Raw genomic sequence first — 23,510 nt, 5'->3', positions numbered from 1 at the left:
GAGTGGCATCTTGGCTGGTTGTAATAATTGTTTAAATAGTAATTTAATGATCATCTCTCTACCTCCTGCCACTATCTCCTCAGACAGAAATGACTTTCTAACACCCTTTGGAGAGCTGAAAGAGAACTCCAAACCTAGCGCGTATATATTCTCCCACGCCGGGCCTACTGCCACAGCCTGTGTGCTACATTATCTGATTATAATTTTTTGTTCGAAAGAGAGAGAGAGTGAGGGTGCAAGTGAGCAAGGGGCAGAGAGAGAGAGAATCCCACAGGAGCAGAGAGAGGAGAGGGAGAGAGAGAAAAAGAGAGAAGCCGGGTTCATGTTTTGTTTTGTGTTTTTTTACCTGCAGCGGGCTCGTGCTCACCCAATGTGGAACTCGAATTCATGAACCATGAGATCATGACCTGAGCTGAAGTCAGATACTTAACGACCGAGCAACCCAGGTGGCCTGATTGTATTTTTGAAAGGGATTGTTTCTTGGTAACGATAGCCTGGCTCCTATAGTTTCACACAATTATTGGCAGGAAGGTATAGCCCCTGTTAGGTTTGTTCAGCTGGGCACAAAATCATGCTATGTGCCTCTCTCCACTTATGACAAAAGGGAGAGTTTGCACACTATTAAAATGCTTGGCTGTATTGACCAATCAGGAGAATGAACTGGAACGTGCCATCCAAAACGTATTAATTTTAGAACACTTGATTTTCATAAACTGTAGCCAAATGATTATCATTTTATGTATGCTCACCTACTAAACAAAGTTTGTGCTAGATCCATCCTTCTGTCTCATTCAGTCACATCAAGTTCTGAAACATTAAAAAAATAAAGCAAACACTACTTACTTTAACTGGGTATTTTAAATTTTGTCATGCTGAGAAAAGGCTACCTCTCTTAGCTTCCAGGACAAGCACAAGTGGGCCACTCCTCAGTAAAGAGAATTCCAGCACTCTCCAAACTTCCCCATAGCAAGAATTATCTGGTTGCTTGTTAACCACACAGCCCCCAGGTGATCCTGACTTAGAGGGTCTGGGGTGGAGCCAGGGTCGTTAACAACTACTGCGTAGTTGTTCTCATCAGGAAAGCTGGACTTGATCATGGCTCTGTTCCTTCTCTGTTGCTGCTGCTCTTGATGACTTTGATTTGCAACAGTTGAATGATGTGTTCTACAAGTATCCAATCAAGCTGGCTGATAGTGTTGGTCAAATCTTCAGTAACATACTGATTATCTACCTGTTCTGTCAATTACTGAGAGGGGCTCTTAGAAATCTCCAATTATACCTGCAGATTTTTCTATTTCTCTCTCTTGTCATTTTTTGCTTCATGCATTTTGAAACCTTTTCATCAGGCATATGCACATACAAGATTTTTAGGTCCCTTTTGCAACTGATCCTTCATAATTATAAAATTTCCAACTTTTTCTTTGGTAAGACTCATCTTGAAGTCTTCTTTGTATGATACTAATATAATCACATCAGTTTTCTTACACTTACCGATTACATGGTACAGCTTTTCCATCCTTTGACTTTCGACCTGCCTCTTTGTATTTAAAGTATGTCTCTTACAGCATAGAGTTGAGTCTTCCTTTTTTCCAATCTGACAATCTGTAGATTTTAATAGAAGTTTTTACCCACTTATATTTAATGTAATTATTGTGCAATTGGGTATGTCTATGTAATTGTTGCTATAATTGGATTTAATTCTGCCATCTTCCCATTTGTTCTCTAGTTGTGCCATCTGCTTTTCTTTGGTTGGTTTGGTTGGTTTGTATTGCTTTGTTTGGGTCCTCCTCTCAAGCCTTCTTCTGGGCTAAACAAATCTTTTTTTGTATTCCTTTTTAATTCCTATCTTGCCTCTTTAGCTATACCTCTTTATTTATTTAGTCATTATTCTGAGGTTACAATATACATACTATACTTACCACAGTCAACTTAGAGTTAATATTGCCACTTTACCTAAAATCTAAGATCCTAAAAGTAAAATTCCATTTCCTTCCTCATTTTTAGTGCTATTATTGTCATATATATTTTACATCTACGTGTGTATACCCCATAATACAATGTTATAATTTTTTCTTTAACCATCAGCACTCATTTCTGTAAACAAAGTTTGTGTATTGTCTCTGGCTGCTTTCTTGCTACAACGCAGAGCAGAGTAGTTGTGTCAGGGACTATTGGCCTGCAAAACTCAATTACTTACTATCTGTAAATGACACTGCTGAACACAGCTTTACATAGTCCGTTGCTTTTCAATGATTAAGGGAAGAAAACAACGTGGTTTATATTGACCTATATATTTGTCATTTCCAGAACTTTTCCTCCTTCCTGTAGATTGGAGTTTCCATCTGATGTCTTTCCCTTCAGCCCAAAGGACATCCTTTAGCATCTCTCACAGTATAGGGCGGCAGGGCTGCTGGTGACCTCTTTCATCCTTCATCCATCTGAAAATGACTTTTTCTTTCCCACTTGGATTTTTTTTTGTTTGTTTACTTATTGATTTTTTTAGAGAGAGAGAGAGAGCAGGACGAGGGACAGAGAGAGAGAGGAAAGAGAGAATCCCAAGCAGGCTCCTCACTGTCAGCACAGAGCCCAACGTGGGGCTTGATCCCATGAACCGTGAGGTCATGACCTGAGCCAAAATCAAGAGTTGGACACTTGACTGAGTCCTCCAGGCACAGCCCCCCTCACTTTCATTTCTGAAGAATGTTTTTACTGGATATGGAATTCTGGGATAACAGGTTTTTTTCCTTCATTATCAGTCCATTATTTTTTACCTCTGTTGTTTCGCAGGAGAAGTCCAACATCATCTACATTGTCATTTCCCTATATGCTGTACATCTTTTTTCTGTGGATCTTTTTAAAGTTTTCTCTTAAAAAAATAAATAAAGTTTTTTCTCTATATCTCTGGCTTCCAACAGTTTGACTATGATAGCCTTAAGTGTGGTTCTCTATTTAAATCCTCTTTAGGGTTCCCTGAGCTACCTGGATCTATATATGGATGTTGATCATCAAATTTAGACGATTGAGTCTATTGTATCTTTGTATGGTTTTTCTGCCATTTTCTCTTTCCTCTTGCACTGGCATTCTGATTACTTGCATTTTAGACTGTTTGAAATTGCCCTCATGTCACTAAGGCTCTGCTTATTTTTCTTAAATCTTTTTTTCTATTTATTCTTTAGATTTGATCATTTCTATTGATCTATTTTCAGATTCACTAACTCTTCTGCAGTCTTCTGTTAAGTAGTGAAATTTTCATTTTATGTATTGTATCTTTTTGTTTCAAGATCTCCATTTGGTTCTTTAGTATAGTCCCATTTTTCTGAGTTTCTATTTCTGTTCTCTCATGATCATCTCTTCCTTTAAGTCTGGGTAATTTTATAGAAGTTGCTCAAAGTACACGTCTGCAGCATCTGACATCAACATCCAGTGTCAACATCTACATCAATTTGGAGTCTATTTTTATTGACTGTTTTTTTGTCTCAATCATGGGTCACATTTTTATGCTTCTTTGTATGTCTACTAATTTTTTATTGCGTGATAGACATTGTAAATGATATAGGGAGTTTGAATTATGTCACCTTCTTTTATAAGATGTTTGAGTTTTATTCTGGCAGGAATGTAAATTGCTACTGTATCTTTTTTATCAGGATAGGCTAGTATTATTGTTTGTTACAGAGGAATCTAATTTGGATTTGAATTTAGTCCTGAAGTATTGCTCTTACTCTATGACATAGTTCTTACTTCCTAGGCATAGACTTTCTAGGTCTCACTTGAATGACCAAGGGGTTCAATGAGGTCCCTCTATTCAGGCCAGGCCAGGATTCCAACATCTCCTCTAATGTACAGCTCCAAGTATTACCATTCTGCTCTCAGCTCCACAATAGGCAATCTCTCTTAACACTTGTGGAGTCTTGCCTGGGTCAGGCATAGCCGAATTCTTGGTTAGGATTCACACAACAAATCCCTACACAAACGTCTGTCCCCAGTATCTTACATAGCTCCCTCTTCTCTAGTATCCCGCTCTGTAAACTTTAGCTGCTTCAGCAGCCCGGAACCCCAATCTCTGCCTCCTCACCTCAGTAAGGTCGCCACTCAGCTTGGGTTCCACCTCCCTGTATACCTACAGGCAGAATAGCAGGGTCACTGTGAAATTCATGCTCTGTGTTTCCCTTACCTCAAGATTGCAGTCCTGCACAGTCTGTTATTCAACATCTCAAAACAGTTGACTCATATATTCTGTTCATTAAGAAACAGGACTATTGTGAGTTTCTCTATAATGGCCAGAAGTAGAAGCTCAGCAGATACGACTGTGGTTCTGAAACAGCGATGTTCAACCGTGACAACACGCTGGAATACCCTAATGGTTTTCTTTCCTTTTTAAAATTAAAAAAATAATAACAATAACCTAACCTCTATGCCCAAAATGTGGAGTTCAAACTCACAACCCCAAGATTAAGAGTTGCATGCTCTGCTGACTGGGCCAACCAGATGCCCCTTACTTTTCTTTTGTAATCCTAGTGCCCAATACTCTGGTTTCTCTTCAGATCGTATAAATCTTTCACCTTTTAATCCTAGTGCCCAGAGGACTTTTTATAAGCTCTCCAGATGACCTGAAGATGCAGCCCAGTTTGAGAAGCAGTCCAAAGAGCATCACAGTGTTTCTACTCTGGCTTCTCACTTTCATAAACTGTAGGCTTCTTGTTCTTACTTAATGCAAAGTAATCCCTGAAACACTCTGGCTTCCTTGAATAAGCCCATGAAGAGAGCTTGACAGCTTACTTTATGGCACAAGGACAGCTAGGGGCTGTCCTTTATAATGACCTGCTGGGTCAGCTGCTCCTGGGAACTCCCAGTCCATGTTGACTTGATTAATAATTTACAGTCATCATGACTGTTACTCTGTTTTGGAAGCTCATTTATTTAAACTATACCATGGCTCACAGGTTTTAACACAACATCAGCATAGGATTACTGACTGCTTTGGAGATTCTTTAAGACCCAAGACTGTTCCAGTAAAACCAAGACAGCGCATTGAATTTGTATATTAGGAAGCCGATAACTATCTATAGAAAAAAACTGGTTTGAGCAGTACACCAGGCCAAGTCCCATGAATCCTAGCCACTGGTTGTGGGAGGAGGGTAGCACCCATGGGGTGGGGGGAAGTATCTGCAGAATGAGAGCAACTGCAGCAACATCCTTAGAGGAGAAGTCACCACAGTTTTCATCTCATATCTCTATCAGTAGGTTTTCCTAAGTAATGTTTTCCTTTATTTGTAAATGGTACCAAAAGATGGTTTATCCTCATTGAGAATATTAATAGTATATGTAATATAATAGTAATAGTATATATAATACTAATAATATTATAGAGGCAGCAATGTGATTTAAAATGTTTCATAATTTTCTTTTTTTTAAGTTTATTTCTTCATTTTGAGAGAGAGAGAGAGAGAGAGAGAGAGAGAGAGAACCAGTGGGGGAAGGGCAGAGAGAGAAGGGGACAGAAGATCCGAAGTGGGGTCTGTGCTCACAGCAGAGAGCGCCATATAGGGGTCAAACTCACGAACTGCGAGATCATGACCTGAGCCAAAGTCGGACATTTAATGGACTGAGCCATCCAGGTGCCCCTGAAATGTTTTATAATTTTAAAAAATATCCATTTAATACTTTAATTCAAAAGTCTGGTTTTAAGTTCATTTTATTTCATTACTTTCATTTATTTCATTAAGATGGGTGCCTATAGCTCAAAAGATGAATAGAACCAAATGGCAGATATCATTAACTACGTTTGATTTACCATACTCATGTATCAGTCCCATTCACCAGTTACACAAAGGTTTTTTTGTTGAAATTCTGCTACTAAATGTGAATCCTCTCTGGTACCCATCAGTTATTCTTGCAAACCAATCAGAGGGTGTTCCACTTTTATAATTTTAGCAAATAGTTTGAAAGCCTGAAGTTTTCATTTGGGACATTTTAAGCAGGTTAGAAATTTCTGTTTCCAACTTCTGAAATGGGAAAATATGAAAATTTTAAAAAGTGCCACACATCATTTTCAATAACAAAATCACATATTGTAAGGGTAGGGCTAACCTGTAGCCTTAAGAGATAACATCTTTGTTTTAACATTATAGGTTAAGAGACAACAGCCTTATCCTATCGATCAAGGGATGGATTAGCGCTTGATTGGATTGGGGCAAGGGCCTGCTTGAACTGTTTCCACCTGGGAACTATTCCTTTGTTCTGTTCCCAAGTGATAATAAGACGATGTGGTCGGCTATAAAAACTCTGTACCCTGGCTGTTCAAGACCTCACTCTGGTCAAGAGTGTCGGTCCGATCAATCGGTTTGCCTTGCCTCTCATTGCAATAAACTTTGTTGTGACTGTCACTGGTGCCCGTAGCATTCTGTTTCAGGAGTCGTGTGGATGCAACAATATGACAGAAATAGTTCCAAACATATTTTGAAAATGTTCTCTAGGGGCGCCTGGGTGGTTCAGTCGGTTGAGCGTCTGACTTCAGCTCAGGTCATGATCTCACAGTCCGTGAGTTCGAGCCCCGCGTCAGGCTCTGCACTGACAGCTCAGAGCCTGGAGCCTGCTTCAGATTCTATGTCTCCCCCTCTCTCTGCCCCTCCCTTGCTCATGCTCTGTCTCTGTCTCAAAAAAAATAAATGAAAACATTTTGAAAAACCATTTAAAAAAAAAGAAAATGTTCTCTAAACTTTTACTTATTTTTTTTAATGTTTATTTATTTTGAAGAGAGAGAAAGAGAGAGACAGAGGGTGAGTGGGGGGCGGTGGGCAGAGAGAGAGGGAGACACAGAATCCGAAGCAGGCTCCAGGCTGGGAGCTATCAGCACAGAGCCTGACACAGGGCTCGAACTCAAAAACCATGAGATCATGACCTGAGCCGAAGTCAGAGCCTCAACCGACTGAGTCACCAGGCACCCAACTTTCTTTTACTTATTTTTGTTAACGTTTATTTATTTTTGAGAGAGAGAGAGAGGGAGAGCACAAGCAGGGTAGGGGCACAGAGAGAGGGAGACAGAGGATCTAAAACAGGCTCCACACTGTCAGCACAGAGCCCGATACGGGCTTTGAACTCACAAACCGTGAAATGAAATCAAAACCGTGAGCTGAAATCAAGTCAGAGGCTTAAATGACTAAGCCACCCAAGTGCCCCTAAACTTTCTTTTAGAAAGCAATTACTGACATACTCAATGTTAAAATATCTCCTTTAATTATAAAGGATCAGATCAAGCATTTTTTTTTCTCTTGGTTTTCAAAAATAGCCTCCAGGAATTGTATCTTTGAGAACAATTTGTCGTGTCAGTAAACATTAGCAAATATCGAATACTGCCTCTTACCGAAGAAATTTGTGTAACTCATCTGCAATTTCCATAACTCTTTTATGAGAGCTAGTGTGCATCCATCCACAGGGTACAACAGATTTTCATAGTCATTTCCTGGGTCATCAAAAACCTCTGCAGATAACCCCAGTTTAGAGGGTTTTTTTTTTTTTTTTTTTTGCTTATACATCTTTATGGAGGCATAACTGACATACAATAAATAGCACATAATTAAGAGAGACAATTTGATGAGTTTGGACATATGTATATGCCCACGGAATCATCACCTGAATTAAGATAATGAACACATCTATCACCCTCAAAAGGTTTCTCCCGCCCCTTTGTCATCCATACACATAGCTCATCCTCAGGCAACCACCGATCTGCTTTCTGACTCGGCAGATGTGTCTGCATCGTCTAAAATTTTATACAAATTGAGCCACACAGTATACACTTGTTTTGTTTGGCCTCTTTCACTCAGCCTACTTATGTCGGGGCTCATCCATATTGTATGTGCAAGAGTTGACTCTCCTATCGGCAACACCGGTGCATTGCAGTAATGGCCACCTCTCAATTCGTTTCTGTGTTCGCCAGCTGAAGGGCCATAACCTCGTGGTCCAACCCCTACTTGGGATGTGAGCTTCTGATTCCTGTTACATGAGTGAGTCAAGATGGGAAAGATAACTTATCTCCTCCAAGGGGCTGGGGGAATGCTCACATCCAGGAAGTGGGGTGGGAGACATGCCAATATGTAGGCCTGATGTCAAGTGTGGCATAATATTTCTACAGACTCCCCACTTCAGCAGAAGGGGAACAAGCAGCCTGGACGTTCCCACATGAAGCAGAGCGTTCTCTGGGAAGTGATGAGCCATCTTTGTATCTGTGACCGATCCAAGCTCAGGTGTGAATTTCTGTGGTCCTCTGTGAAGTCGAGCTATTATGTCTTCTAAAACATCTTTATACCCTGAAGGGGGGAAAAAAAGTGTGTGTGTGTGTGACAAAAATGCGAGGTCTTTGCTTCATGAGATTCTTATCAAGAAATGGCTGGCTGGCAAAGTTCACGTGAACATGCCCATACTTGATTTCGCATGGCCTGTCATGGAATAACCTCTGGGCCCCACGGAACGGACCTAGGATTATAATTCAAATGGGTAATTCGATGAAGATGTTTAATAGTCTACCACAATAAAAGAGTAATCCTAACAGCTCCAAGCTATTTCTAGCACTGATCCTTACCCTAGAGGACTCGACCAACTACATCTACGTGTTTCCTGAGGAAAGAGCACAATTGGAAGAGGGCAGTCTCTCCATTCGTTTTTACCTCTCTGACCTAAGACGAATCTCCTTATCAGAAGTCTGGTGGGTAAGCCACAGAAGCTTCTCCTTTCCCCGGGCAGGGAATGACACAGCGGCTGAGTAGCCTGCACTCTCACTACCCAGACCTTCTGGCCAGGCTCCGTACCGGGGGAGGGGGAATGAAGAGAAGTGGGGGCAGGGGGGAAGAGAGGGAGAAAGGCTTCAAATGACTTTTTCAAAAATATTTTTTAATGTTTATTTCTGACAGAGAGCAAGAACATGAATGGGGGAGGGGCAGGGAGAGAGGGAGACACAGAGAGAATCCAAATCAGGCTCCACATTGTCATCGCAGAGCCTGATGTGGGGCTCGAACCCACGAACCACGAGATCATGACCTGAGCCTCAGTCAGACGCTCAACCGAGTCACCCAGAAGCCCCTTCCAATAACTTTAAATGCAAACCTAGTTATCTTCTGGCCCAGTTTCTTTCTTTGGACCAAGAACTTATTGCAAAAGAATTCTAAGGCTAACTGAGTATATATTCTAGAGTTCCTACCACTGTGCCCTCATCAAAGTGACTGGAGTGGGGATGACTGGTCAGAGATGAAGGCACAGCCCACTTGTTTGTCTGTCTGTTTGTTTTTAAGTAGGCTTCGTGCCCGGCTAAGAGCCCAACCTGGGGCCCAAACTCACAGCCCTGAGATCAAGACCTGAGCTGAGATCAAGAGTCAGACGCTTAACTGACTGGGCACCCAGGCGCCCCTGCACACTCACTTTAAACACCCATTTGAACCACAACAGCCTTCTCCCTGTGTGTGCAGGTTGTGTGTCGGAAACATCTAAGGAGAGGTGCTCAGCCTGAGGCCACCTTCAAGTCTCTATTAAACAACAACCCCCAGGGTGGGCTGCGGGACCAAATCCCTTTCCTGTGCTAATGTTCTGCCAGGTGCTAGGAAGAGACTTGGAGAAACCGGAAACAATTCTGCAAATGGAATCTTTTTAAAGATGTTTCTCAACATTTGTTCCATTTCTACCTTGAAATCCACACCCAGATCGTGTCATCACGCTTTCTTCCCTCTTCACACATGCACGGTGTGGCCATTTGAACGTCCTGCTGCTGCTCAACTGAGGGCCACGGGCCGTCTCGTTCGCCCGAGTGTCCCTGGGGCCCACTGCAGCACCCGCAGCCAGGAGGAACACGAGAAGAAGTTATAAATGAGTGACTGAAGAAATTCACTGGATAGAGGTGCCTAACTGGCTCAGTCAGAAGAGCGGGAGACTCTTGATCTCATGGTCATGAGTTCCAGCCCCAAGTTGGGTGTAGAGATTAGAAAATAAATAAAACTTAAAAAAGGAAAAGAAACTTGATGGATGGGTGGATGGATGAGTGGATGGGAGGATGGACAGTGTCTGATCAGGAGGTGCTATGACTTAGGAAGATAGCATGGCCCTTTGGGAGGCAGGATAGGAAAACTACTAGAATCCAAAGAAAAATCAAGAAGACTCTGGCAGAGGGACTGAAGTGTAAGTTCCCCACTGCAATCACTCAGGGGTCTGCCCTGGGTAAGGTACCTTTAAAGCTAGTAATTATTAATTTTTTATTTTATTATTTTTGAGAGAGAGAGTGTCGCTCCAAGCTGTCAGCATAGAACCTGCCGGGGGAGGGAGGGGGGTTGTGCAGATTGCCAAACCCAGCAATGGGGAGATCATGACCTGAACCGAAGTCGGACACTTAACCAACTGAGCCACCCAGGTGCCCCTAAAGCTCATGCTTTTTAACAACAAGACCTGTTATCTGCTAGTCTGAGGCATCTACCGTGTCTCCGACTTCCAGCGCTCAGCTGAGTTACCCTCTAGGACCACCGGGCTCCATGTGGGCAGGAATCTCTGTTTTGAGTAGCTTCTATATTTTGCCCACATATTTATTATGAATACAACATATTTCGAGCGTCTAGCACAGTGCCCAGCACATAACACATCCCCATTGTATGTTTTTTGAATAAATGAATGCAGTCAGAATGAGGAAGTCACCACGGCTGTGGTGAGAGCCCTTATTCTCTGAGCAACCTGATATTTTTTGTGGTGGAAAGTAGATGCAGATTTTGAAAACACAAGGCTTTCCTGTGACTTAGGTGAACGAATGACTGCAAACGGGGTCTACAAAGGAAAGCAGTAGAGTGGTTGGACCCGCTGCCTGGGCACCAGGCCCAGCTTTGCCCCTCAGGAGCCTGAGGGGCCTGTGTCTCCGACCGCCATGTGGGCCTAATGGCAGCACCTTCCTCTCAGCGTTTTTATGCGGATGAAGGAAGTCAGCTGGTTACAAGCACTTAGAAAAGGGCCCGGTGCATCCCACTAAATACTATGTGCCGTGTTTATGAGTGTTTTTCGGGATCCCATGAATTTGCAGAAATCGTATGCAATTATTACATGAAAGAAGAATGCTGGATTCTGTCACCTCACAACTCCCTCCGCTTGTACTCACAAGGTCAGAGTCCCAGGTGGCATCTTGGTGAGAGTGACTGCCTTGTCCCAGCCCGCAGTCCTCGGGGTCACCTGCGTGGTCCACGTGAGGCAGTTGGGACATTAGTCCATCACCTCTGTACTTAAAGCCAGCCCGACGTTTGGACTGTTAAGAGGTAACACCCTATAAAAAATAACACAAAGGCAAAAGGGGTGATTCACCTGGATGACAATATAGACGTTGAGCAAGGGGCCAGGTTGTTCCCAAGTGGCAAGTGAAAATGCCGGAAAGGCAGCCTGCGTGGAGCTTACCATGTTAACCTTGATCTGTTTTAGGCATTATCGAAGAAAGGAGCTCTGAGGGCACATGGCAGCTTTAATCAATAGCTCGCTGTTCCATATTAGAGATGTTTTTTCCTTCTTTAGTGGAATTTTCCATTAGACTCACTGACAATGTTTCATGTCAAATAAGTAATGAATTGAGCTGAACAGTCAAGGCTGCAATGGGGCGATCCAGTAAGAAAGGCCACAAGCAAGTGCCAAAGGCACAGGTCAACACGCTATTACATCCCTGGCATATTCAGTTCCTAAAATGCAGTCACAAACATAAGGACTCAAATGAAGGTAAACTCTGAAACTCACAATTCAAGAAAAGTCGGACATTCCTGGCCCTTATTTAATTGCTACATCTCAGGAGAACAACCCCAGCCACTAAGAGGCAACGCCCTTGAATTGCCTTCGGAGGAACCTTTCCAGGGCCCTAAATTCAAACAGCTGGAATTACCATTCCAGAACCATCCGCTCAGGCTTTGAAAATGAGAGATGTGCCTCCTCCTAGGAAATGTACATTTTGTTTCACGGATGGGACACGGTGTTCTGGACCTCGTTTATTCTCCATATAAACAGGATTTTTTGAGAATCACATGTTAGCCTTCACCGCGGACACAAGTTACTGCAAATTCATTCCCATCGCAAAAGGTTCTGAGTGTGCAGAGGAAGTTAAGAATAAAAGCCTTATAACCAAACAACGTCTGCTCCCAAAGTTCCCAAAATTCCAAATAAAGAAGATTTTGGTGTGAAAACATCACTAAATTCCATTTTAAACATCCGAAATTCTTAAGAAGAGACTCAGCTGGGGGAGATGAAGTATTATAAGATAAATGACAGAGCAATGAAAACTTGGTGGCTCAGGTAGCAGAGGGCAGGTAAGTCAGCAGTGTGTTTGCACAGGACGAGGAGGCACCTGCCCGGTTTCCTAAGTTCTGCTCACATGCAGAAAGTGATATGGACGTCCCTAGCATTTCTAACAACTACAGGTAGATTTTTTAATTTATTAATGTTTATTTATTTTTGAGAGAGAGAGCATGAACAGGGGAGGGGCAGAGAGAGAGGGAGAGAGAAAGAATCCCAAGCAGGCTCCAAGCTGTCAGCACAGAGCCTGACAAGGGACTCGAACCCATGACCATGAGATCATGACCTGAGCTGAAATCGAGTCAGACACTTAACCCACGGAGCCACCCAGGTGCCCCTACAGGTAGTTTTAAAGGAGGAGGAAATCTTTGCAGAGTGAAGCCTTGACTCTCAGGCAGCCACATCTTCAAAACTCTCGGGGTTCCAAGCTGGGCCCCAAACAAAAGATATTATGCACACACATACTGGCATACAAAGATACCTGGCATATATTTGCATCTCTATTTTCTAAACCAATTAAATATGTCTTGGCCTTGAACCACCAACCTGGCAGAAAATCCTGCCTGAGCTGTGCTTTGGGGATTCCCTTCTCTCTGAGCCTTTAGGCTCGTGCAGGAACCCCTGGGCCCCAGCAGTCCAGAGAACTGGAAAAAAGGCCACGTGGATGTCATGAAGGCCGGTTGCACATGCTCCTTTCTGACTGAGGATCAGCATGAAGATCTAAGCCAAGGCTTGCAGGTCAGGCTGGCTACTCTCCAAGGGCACGTGACTCAGGGGACCCATCCAACACCCTGTGGATATGCAGGGCATAGTTTTGGAAACTCCTATGGGCCTAAACTCAAGCCATCCCCCGTTGCCCACCCCTCCTCTTCCTGTCCAAGAAGCAGCCTTCTTCCTCTGTACTCGTGGTGGAGGAGGTGTGGGAGCAATTTCAGCCTCCTAACTGCCCTCCCTCAACTAGAGGGGTAACAAGATATTACAAACCACATGCCTGAAAGCAAAATTTTGGGGTGTTTTGTCCCTACTGTGTTTGTTTGCTTTTGTTACTTGCCAACACTTAAAAAAACCTAGAATTTTCATGTAGATATCCAGCTTCCTATTTTCTATTTAAAAATCAGGTGCTCTGGTAATAGTGGGGTGCCTGGGTAGCTGAGTCGGTTGAGCATCCAACTCTTGATTTCAGCTCAGGTCATGATCCCAGGGTCATGGGCTAGAGTCCTGTGGGATTCTCTCTCTCTCTCTCTCTCTCTCTCTCTCTCTCTCTGCCCTTTTCCCCTGCTCGCACACTCTCTATCTCTAAAATTAAAAAAAAAATTAATGTTTATTTATTTTTGAGAGAGAGAGACAGACAGACAGACAGAATGTGCATGGGGGAGGGGCAGAGATCGAGGGACACACAGAATCTGAAGCAGGCTCCAGGCTCGGAGCTGTCAGCACAGAGCCCGACGCGGGGCTTGAACTCACAAACCATGAGATCGTGACCTGAGCTGAAGTCAGACGCTTAACCGACTGAGCCACCCAGGAGCCCCAAATAAAAAAAAATTTTTAAACAAAAAGGTAAAAATAAAAGTCAGGTGCTCTGGAAATAGCAGGTGCACATTCGCACATGCCATGGCTGGTGGGAGCTTTGCTTTGGGACAAGAGTTCCCTGCTTGCCACAATCTCCACCACTCTCTATTGCCGCACTGGGGCTACGTCACAAACTTACATTACCTACATGTGAGAATTGAATTTTACAATTCTTGATCCAGGCCTTAGGACATAAACGCTTGGCTGCCTTTCTGAGAACAGGAAAAGGAACAATTACATATTCCTATCTGGGAATCAGAAAAGGAACTCTCAGATTTCCCAAAAGACAAGACAAAACATAATTTCTCAATAGCTTATCCTGTCATTTACACACAAATATGACTCCTCCGATGGCAAAGCACAGAAAGGCCTAAGCGCCAGCAACCACGAACTTGCCCATTGCACATGGCACGCAGCAACTGATTCGTCCAACCGTTAAGAAAAAAAAAATCATTCTGATACTTAAAGTGATAAGATGGACTTTGTTAGGGACCATCTCAATATGTGTGGGGATCGCTGCAATGGGCTTTTGCAGTAATACAACAAGAAAAGTGGGGATTTATAGCCAAGGGCCAGTGGGGGTCCGTGGATGGAAAGCTGACCAGGTGGAAACATCAGAAGTGAGGAAGATTTGGTTAAAAGGAGCCAACCGGATCCTTGCTGAAGGCAGGCTAGGTGAGCAGGCATCCATTGCCTGGGGGCTGGGGGGTGAGGAATCTGGTCACACAGGACTCCACACATCACTGCAGGGGAGGGGGTTGCTGGCTAAGCTAACCTAGGCTGGCAGGCCCAAGGGCCAGGCCTACTTGAAAAAGAGAGGAGCCAGATGCGTACCCCCTTATAGATAGTCCTCTCCCCAGAAGACCAGAAGGGTCATCACCAGCCGGCAATGTCTATAAAATGGCAGCCTTTTTCTGCCCCAACTCAAGGAGCCACAACTGAAGAAAAGACGGGAGAATGTGAAGAGCAGGACAAATTCCCAAAACAGCAGGGTGGGGTTTGTGAAAGGCGGCACTAGAAGTGACCAATATCCAAGCAATCTGGCTGGCTCCCGCAGGAGAGCATGTGACTCTTGATCTTGGAGTCATGAGTTTGAGCCCCACCTTGGAGGTAGAGTTGGCTTAAAAAATAATAAATAATTTTTTAAAAAATGACCAACATTAACAGTGTAACCCACAGTAGAAAGAGAAGAGCTAGCCTAGAAGTGACAGGGGACATGGGCTCACACTGCCACTGTCCACCGAGGGAGGCTATGCAGCCCATACAAGTGTGATATCACAACACAACAGTTGAAGTCAGGAGATTGCGTCGCACATTACAGGAAAATATTAGAATGCAGAAAGTTAAAAGGTTGTTGGGTAACCTCCCAATATCCATCTCATCCCCTTAACCAGAGTGACAAAGTCCCAGAAGTTCTTGGGAGTGAGTTTTCCAATGTACCTGAATCTCGAGGAAGACTTGAAAGAGGAAGAGGCCCCCTTCCCTGGGCACCCAGGCCACCGGATATAACCCAGCGTGGAGCTCGCCCTGGTGCCCCAATACAGTGAACCATAACCAGCGTTGTTTGTCCCTTTTGTTGGACAGGCTGGCAGAGATGTGCCACTGAGGGCAGGAACCAGGGGTCTGCCTCGCCTGGAGGACTTCCATCTGTCCAAGGAAGACTTTCTCTGTAGACACACTGCATGAGCAATGCACTTTTGCCTTTGAAACATCTTTCAGATTTACAAATCTCATCCTCCAGACCCTTGAGCTGCAGTGTTAGTCTTTAGAATGCAGCTACTCTTGACAAAATGCACACCCAAAAATGAATAGCTACCTACCTTCTAGAACCCCACCCCCCCCCACCCGACCCCCCAGCCTAGCCTGGCTCCTCTCCACCTCCTTCACTTTCTAAGCTGCAGGTTTTGGCAGGACTGTTACGGAGACCACGATCCATCACAAAGTCAGGGAAAAGAGAAATGTGATTTATTCTCTCCACCCACCCCCCTCATCAGGGTTACCTGAATTTCTACAGGTAGACGTAGAGGGGCCAAATATGCAAGAAAACTCAGTCATCAGAAGTCCTGTTAGTAATAAATGACTAAAGAAGAGCTTTCCTTTCTTCAATCCTCAGAGCCCTCTTCCCCTCAGAGAAGTCCACAGAACTGGAAAGATACAGGAGACAAAAGAGGTAAAGAAAAATCTAGGGCAAAAAAACAAAGAAGTGGAAAATGGCAGGACAATGTTCTTGAATGCTAAACCAAGCCCCGATTAATCAAACGCTTTGAATGTGAATCCCCAAGTCAATCGTTTCTTTTTCATTAAAAAGAAAATGTCTACAGTCTAACAGTTTAGAGAACAGGTCTAAAATAGAATTGAAAATGTAAATTCAAAAATTTGTTACACCTAACTGAAGCAATAAAAAAAAAAAAAAATGCGGGGAAATGAAAGTAACTAAAATTGGCTTCCCTCCTGCTTTGTTTAAACATTTGTTGATGTCTGCTTAGAACCGAGCCAGAGAAAGGATGAACAGGGAGGGGGGCGGGGTGCCCGCTAATCAACTGTGCACTGGAACAGAGAGGGGGCAGGGGGAGGGCCGGGAGGGTTGGGGCTCTGGCCTAGGGTACTACTGCTCCCTCCCCCCACCGCCTCCCGGGCCTGGGCACCTCCACCTCTGAGCAGCCGCCTTCTTTCCACCTGCAAAGCTGCCTCCCGAGCCAAACTGCCCTTAGGAAGGTCTGTTACCGCGCGGCCTATCAAGCCCACAGCCTTCCGGGTTCAGTGGCTGCTAAGTCTTTTTAGATGTTAATTTTATGATTCGCTCAAAGGCTTTCCAGAGAAAGAGGCTTTTTAAGTAACGAAAGAATCCAGTGGGTTTTAAAGCCTTGGCAAGCTGATTCAGATCGGTCTCTGGAAAGGTACAAAAGCATGCTGCAGAACTGGTCTGGCTTGGAACTGAAACCTCACTTAGGAGAAAAAGCGTCCCACACGGGGAGGCGCCGCTTCCAGGAGGGAACTTAGCAAGGGGCCCGTTTCCCAGCGTGGCTTTTTTATCTCAGGAGATTTCCTCCCTGTCCTGAGACACTGGGAAGAATCACCAAATGAAAACTCCTAGATCTCAATACGTAAGATGCGTCTCAACGCAGTACAAGTGCCTATGGCTGGATTGAATTCGATGAAAAACCATTTTTCACCAGTCTTGTCCAAGACTCAAACCTGGGATGACTTTTAACTTGCCGTGGAATTTTCTTTCCATTTGCAAGACTTAAGTGTGCAGCAAGTATGTGCTGGTGAAGGGGCTAACACAGCCCTGAAAAGCCACACGAGACCGCCGGCACCGGGAGCTGCAGGGATGGGGGGAAGTGCAGAGGGGCGCATGCTCTCCCCCTGCCCCCTCCCACCGCAGTCACCACGGAAGCCCAGCTGACCCATCCCCCACACAGGCAGCGAGGGGCTTAAGTGGCTTCTTTTCTTTCTTCCCCCTTTTTTTAAATTTTATGAAATATTTCAAACATACACAAAGGCATAAAAAAGTAATGCAATCAGTGCCTTTTATCCTCCACCACACAGCTCAAGGAATAAAACATTTCAAGACGAGTTCCCAACGTAATTCTAACCCTAACCTAATTCTCTCCCTTCAAGAAGCAACTCCCACCTTGAATTGAATTCTGCAGGGGCCCTGTCTACATAAATAATTTGAGTTGCCCATATTCGTGTGTCAGCACCACGCTGGCAGCCCCGTCTTGCTCTGCGCCGTGAAAGAGAAAGGGCAGCAGCCAGCTGGAACGGTCTGCTGACAGCCCTTGCTGGAACCTAGCTTGGCACAGAAAGGCACAGTCTAGAGCTCCTCTGACGTCTGAGCAACAACGTGTGCTGTGCAGGGGGGTGTGAAGACGGAGGTCCACGCAGGTCTCTGTCCAAGCGCTGACCTCCCTGCCCACAGGGCAGGCAGCCCCAGTCCCAGGCACTGGTGGGGGAGGTAAACCATGCCAAGGAAGGTGATCGAAAGTACAGGGACTCCTAGACAGGGGGACCCAGGACGGGGGTCCCATATCCCCCAGTCGAAGACTGGGACTGGTATATATGTCTGGGACAGTATGTATTCTTCTGCAGTTTACATTTCCACGCACTATTGTGAGATTTATCCATTCAGTATTCCACGATCTATCCATTCTCCAGATGATGGTAATTTCATGTTTGCAATTTTCCACTGTAAAGGGGTGATATTTTAGATAGTCCTGTACATGTCTCCTTGTCATGTGCAAGGGCTTGTCTAGGGTATGTACCCAAGCGAAGAATTACTGGGATCTCGTCATCTCTGTATTTTTTCAATTGGTTACATATTTAAATATTACTCTACCAAGTGGTCAGCAGATTACATTCTGGACGGTTTGCGTCTCATCCACGCCAGTAGTTGATCCCATTGAGAGTTGGAATTTGCATCGATCTGAAGGGTATAAAAGATTTCATTGTGGTTTTAATGTTCTTTTGCCTGATTACCAGGAACTTTCTCTATTAGTTTTCCATTTTGTTTTTGTCTTGAGCGAATTGCCTGTCTTTTTCCACTGGGTTGTTCATCTTCCTGATTAACAGTTCTGCATGTATCCTGTCTATTAACCTTTTGCTGCTGGTACTTGTAGATAAAATACGTTGCACGTAACTTCTCAGAGTCGATGACTTATCTTTTTATTCCTGAATTTTGTCATGGGATGAAGTTTTGAAATTTAATACCAGGAAGTTCTCAATCTTGTTATTTATGCTTTTTTTTTTGTGATTTGTAAGAAGTCTTACCATTTTTTCTTAAAGGTGGAAATTTTTGTCTTTCCTATTAGGATCTTTAATCTACCCTGGGACTGATTTTTATTTATAATGTGAAGATGTGAAGATTCAATCTTTTTTTTTTTTAATATGTGTAAAACTTACACTTTTTTTAAAGATTTTATTTTTAAGTAACTTCTACACCTAACATGGGGCTCAAACTCACAATCCTGAGATCAAGAGTCGCATGCTCTTCTGACTGAGCCAGCCAGGCGCCTCTGAAGATTCAATCTTATTTTTTCCCATCTGATTAACCAATTGTCTGCACACCATTCTTTCCCCACTGATCTTCCATGCCTTTGGAGGTTTATCAAATTTCCATGTACACATGGGTATTTTTCTGTGCTTTCCACTCTACACCATTCATCTACTTGTCTGTGTCTTCACCAATGCCACTCTGGACCACTTATCCTAGTAAACAATGCTAAACCTGTGTTTCTTCTAATCTAGTTATCCTGGCACTTTGTTTTTCTACAAAATTGTAAAATCAGCTTGTCAAGATCCCAGAAAACCCTGGTTTAGAATTTTTTTTAATGTTATTTATTTTTGAGAGAGAGAGAGAGAGACAGAGCGCAAGTGGGGGAGGGGCAGAAAGAGAGAGGCACAGAATCTGAAGCAAGCTCCAGGCTCTGAGCTGTCAGCACAGAGCCCGACGTGGGGCTAGAACCGTGAGATCATGACCTGAGCCAAAGTTGGATGCCCAACAAACTGAGCCACCCAGGCGCCCCTGGTTTAGAATTTTATTAGGATTCAATTAGAATTGAATTTAGATAGATTTAGAATGGACAACTTTGTGAAATCATGTTTTCCTATTTTCCTTACATATATTTTTTCATTTTTTTACTTTCAATTTTTTCATGTCTCTTATAAACAGCATATAGATTTGTCAAAAATCAATCTAAAATTCTGTCTTAAGAGGCAAATTTGGTCTATCAATATTTTTTATTAGTAGTACTAGTATTAGTATTGATATACTTGGGATTGTTTCTATTTTGCCCTTTCCCCTGCTCATTTTATGCTACCATTTCTTTTTTCTCCTTCTCTACCTTATTTTGGATTAAGAAGTTTGACTTAGGGGGTGTCTGGGTGGCTCAGTCAGTTAAGTGTCCATTTTGGTTCAGGTCAGGTCATGATCTCACAGTTCATGGGCTCGAGCCCAGCATGGACCTCTCTGCTGTCAGAACAGAGCCAGCTTCAGATCCTCTGTATTAAAAAAAAAAAAAAGAAGTTTGACTTAGTTGTTTTCCCTCCACTGGGTTCAAACGTATATAGTTAATTCCATGGTTCTCAAATGTTAGTGGCATCAGAACCACCTGAGGACCTTGTTGAAACACAGATTGCTGGTCTCCAAACGAGCACTTCTGATTTAGATTTCTGGGACAGAACCCGATAATTTTCATTTCTAAAAAATGTTTCTCTGTGCTGCTGATAATACTGGCCCAGGGAGCACACTTTGAGGAACACTGCTCAAATTCTATTCTTTTAGTGCTCAGCCTTTGATTTCTAACATTCATAATTAACAAAGCATAGAACTAATAAGTATCTAGGCTATTCTTCCCAAAAATATGAGGACTTTAAAATATTTGAAGTCTAATTTTCCTCTCCCATCACACATGTTTTTGTGATCCAGGATTTTAATCTGACCTTGTCTTTTAACTCCCAAATCAGATCTTATTGTAGGCTGAGGTTACAAAGACCTTCACATATGCTTACCAGTTTTGTTCACTCAGTTTTGCTTCTTGCATTTAAGAACTTCCTTCTGGAATTATTTTCCTTCTTGTGGATCACATGCTTTAGAAGTTCTCTCAGTGAAGCTGTGCAGGCAGTAAATGCTCAATAGTTTTTGCTGCCTTTGTTTGTTGTTTTTGTATTTGTCTGTTTTGTTTGTGGGGGTGTTGGGGGGGAGGTCTGAAAACATCTTCTTTGCACCCACGTTCTTGAAGGATAAATTAGCCAAACGTATAATTCTATTTACCAGCTACTACTGTGTCTCTGCATTTGGAAGGCACCGCCCCTCTCCTGCCTCCACTTCCACTGTTACCTTTGAGGAATCTGGTGTTGAACTCACTGCTCTGCCTTCATAAGGCACCTGTCTTTTCCGTGGCTGCATGTGGTTCTGGTTTTCTTCAGTGATCTCTGTACCATGGTGCTGAGTCAAGGTGTTTGTTTTATTTATTCTGCTTGGGACTCGCTATTATTCACGAATCTAAAGACTCATAGCTTTTAGCAATTATGAAAAATTGCCAGAAATTCTCTTGTTGAAAAAAAAAAACACCTTTTACCTGTTCTCTCCACTGTTCTTCTGGAAGTTTTATTGGAAACATATCTGGTAACTCCTGCCTTTTCTCCATTATTTTGTTTCTCTGTGCTGTGTTCTGGAAAATTCTTCAGCTCTAATTCGATTAATTCCCTAAATCTTTCTTTAGATATATCAAATCTATTTAATGCATTTGGTGATTTGTTTTTTGAATTTCATTGACTATACTTTCAAGCTCTTATTTTATTTGGTGCTTTTTCAAATCAGCCTAAAACTAATCTGTGCTATTAGAAGTCAGGATAGTAGTTATCCTTAGGAGAGGTATGGGTAATGACTACAGGAAATATGGGAGATGTTCAGATTGTGAAATTTCACCAAGCTATACACTTACAATTTGTGTACTTTTTGGCATGCATATTATACTATTATATAGTATCTCTTGTTCCTTTCTTGTGTATAGTTCACTTTATTTTTATTTTATATTTTTAAATTTTTTAAAATGCCTATTTATTTTGAGAGAGAGAGATCGCAAGCAGAAGAGGGGCAGAGAGAAAAGGAGAGAGAGCATCTCAAGCAGGCTCTGCGCTGGTAGCTATCAGTGCAGAGCCTGATGCAGGGCTCAAACTCAGCAACAGAGAGATCATGACCTGAGCAGAAATCAAGAATTGGTCACTTAACCGACTGAGCCACTCAGGCACTCCTCTTGTGTGTATTTTAAATTTAATGAAACATTTTAGACATTCTTGTCTTATAGTCTGGATTTGATAAATCCAGAATCATAAGTTTTTAGGAGTTTCTGTTAATTTTAATTTATGGCAGGTTGTTTCTTCATCTTTTTAATTTTGGAGTGAGACAGTATATTCAGCTGGAGTTTTCCTATAAGGCCTAGATTGAGGCTGTGTCTCCCCAGAAAGATCTGCACAGCCTCTGTGACATATCCTAAATTGTTACCAACTCAGTGTAGATTCAAACCTCAAGCCCAAAACCCATACAAGTGGCAATGTATGGTTATGAATTCTCAGAAGCTCCTTCCCCGCCCCAGGACACCCCGCCTCCGCACCCCCCCACCCCGCCCGGCCCAGCATGGGCAAAGACAAATTTCGTTATTTCTCTTTGCTAAAAGTCAGATTTTTTTTTTTTTATTCAGTCCATTCTTTCCCAGGGACATAGCCCTTGGGGCGGGGGGGGGGGGGTCTTCAAACCCTCAGTTTCATCCCCCTAACGAGGCATAGGCTCTCAAACCCACGTACCATCCAAGCACCTAGGTTACCAGACTAAGCACCCGCGCAAGGCCTTAGCGTTTGATTTCAACCCCCGTTTCCTGCTCTCTTTCCATTTGTGGCCCCAGGGAGTCTCCACGACCTCCTCCTGACCTCATATACACTTGATAGGATGTTTGCTGCATTAACTTAGCATTTCTAGGTATTTTGTGACTTGGGTTGTTTTCACTCTGTTGCTGTTGTCTGTTCCGATGGCAGAATTAGCAGCGGTCCCGGCCTAGTTCACAGCGTGGTGTGTGTTGGGAACAGGACCCAAGGCTTCATTCTCAGAGTTGTTTCTGGAAGCCTAGCGCAGGATTCCTGCTCCTCCAGCCCTTCCAGGGATTCTGTAAGAAGCTAATTCCCTTTGTCTAGCTCTTCCTCCTTAACCTAGAAGGAGTGCTGGGGCACCTGGGTGGCTCAGTGGGATAAGTGTGTGACTTCAACTCAGGTCATGATCTCACAGTTTGTGGGTTTGAGCCCGCGTGGGGCTCTGTGCTGACAACACGCAGCCTGCTTAGGATTCTCTCTCTCCTCTCTCTTTGCCCCTCCCCTGGCTCATGCTCTCTCTCCCTTCTCTCAGAAATAAACATTAAGAAAAAAAGAAAGGAAAACAACAGAAAGAGTGGTTTCTGTTATCTACAGCTGAGCCCTGCCTGACAGACATCAAGAGTCTCAAGACAGAAGAGGAGGTTAATAAATACACAAGGGTTTGACCACATTTGTAATTGAAGAAACGCAAATTAAAATGAGATACTTTAAATTTTTTAAATTACTTTTCAAAAAGGTCCATTTCACCTATATATTGGCAACTATTCAAAACAAAATGCCCGGGATGGTAAAGATTTGAGGAGACAGAGGCCCTCTCATTCACTGCTGCTGCTAATGGAAAATTAGTACAACCTTTCTGGATAACAGAGCTTTAAAAATGTATACAACCTTTGACAGAGTGATTCTACTTCTGAGTTGATCCTCAAGGAATAATTAAGTAGGTGCACAAAGACTTAATTGCAAGAGTGTCCAATGAATTATTGTCTGTAATTTTTTAAAAAGGACATGATCTCCTGTGGAACAATGGAGGGCCGGCCAAATAAATTACGGCACATACATCATACAGAACATCATCCGGACTTTGAAAAATCTGCAGCACAAGAATGCTAAAGACCAGGGAAACTGTTGCCAATATGCTAAATGGGGAGACCGGTGACAAACAATATGCACAAGATGATTCCTTTTTGGCAAAATAAGAAGCTGATAAGATTTTCAACATATCTGCAAACAATATGCATCTCAGACATTATTTTGAACAAAAGGAGTCAGATATAAAAACTTCATCTTAA

At 43.2% G+C, this 23,510-nt stretch overlaps 1 long non-coding RNA gene across 1 annotated transcript in view; it reads right to left on the bottom strand.

Annotated features, from left to right (window-relative positions):
• LOC125939016 (uncharacterized) overlaps positions 1-11,330 on the bottom strand; it is a 24,510-nt gene extending 13,180 nt beyond the window's left edge. Inside the window, exon 1 of the long non-coding RNA XR_007462899.1 lies at positions 11,120-11,330. This is a non-coding gene — a long non-coding RNA (uncharacterized LOC125939016). The remainder of the gene's footprint in view (positions 1-11,119) is intronic.
• Positions 11,331-23,510: the final 12,180 nt, after the last annotated feature.

This window comes from Panthera uncia (genome assembly GCF_023721935.1).
Source record: "Panthera uncia isolate 11264 chromosome B2 unlocalized genomic scaffold, Puncia_PCG_1.0 HiC_scaffold_24, whole genome shotgun sequence".
Lineage (NCBI taxonomy): Eukaryota > Metazoa > Chordata > Mammalia > Carnivora > Felidae > Panthera > Panthera uncia.
Note: the sequence above shows the minus strand (reverse complement) of the source record. Positions and strands in the feature narration are given on the sequence as shown.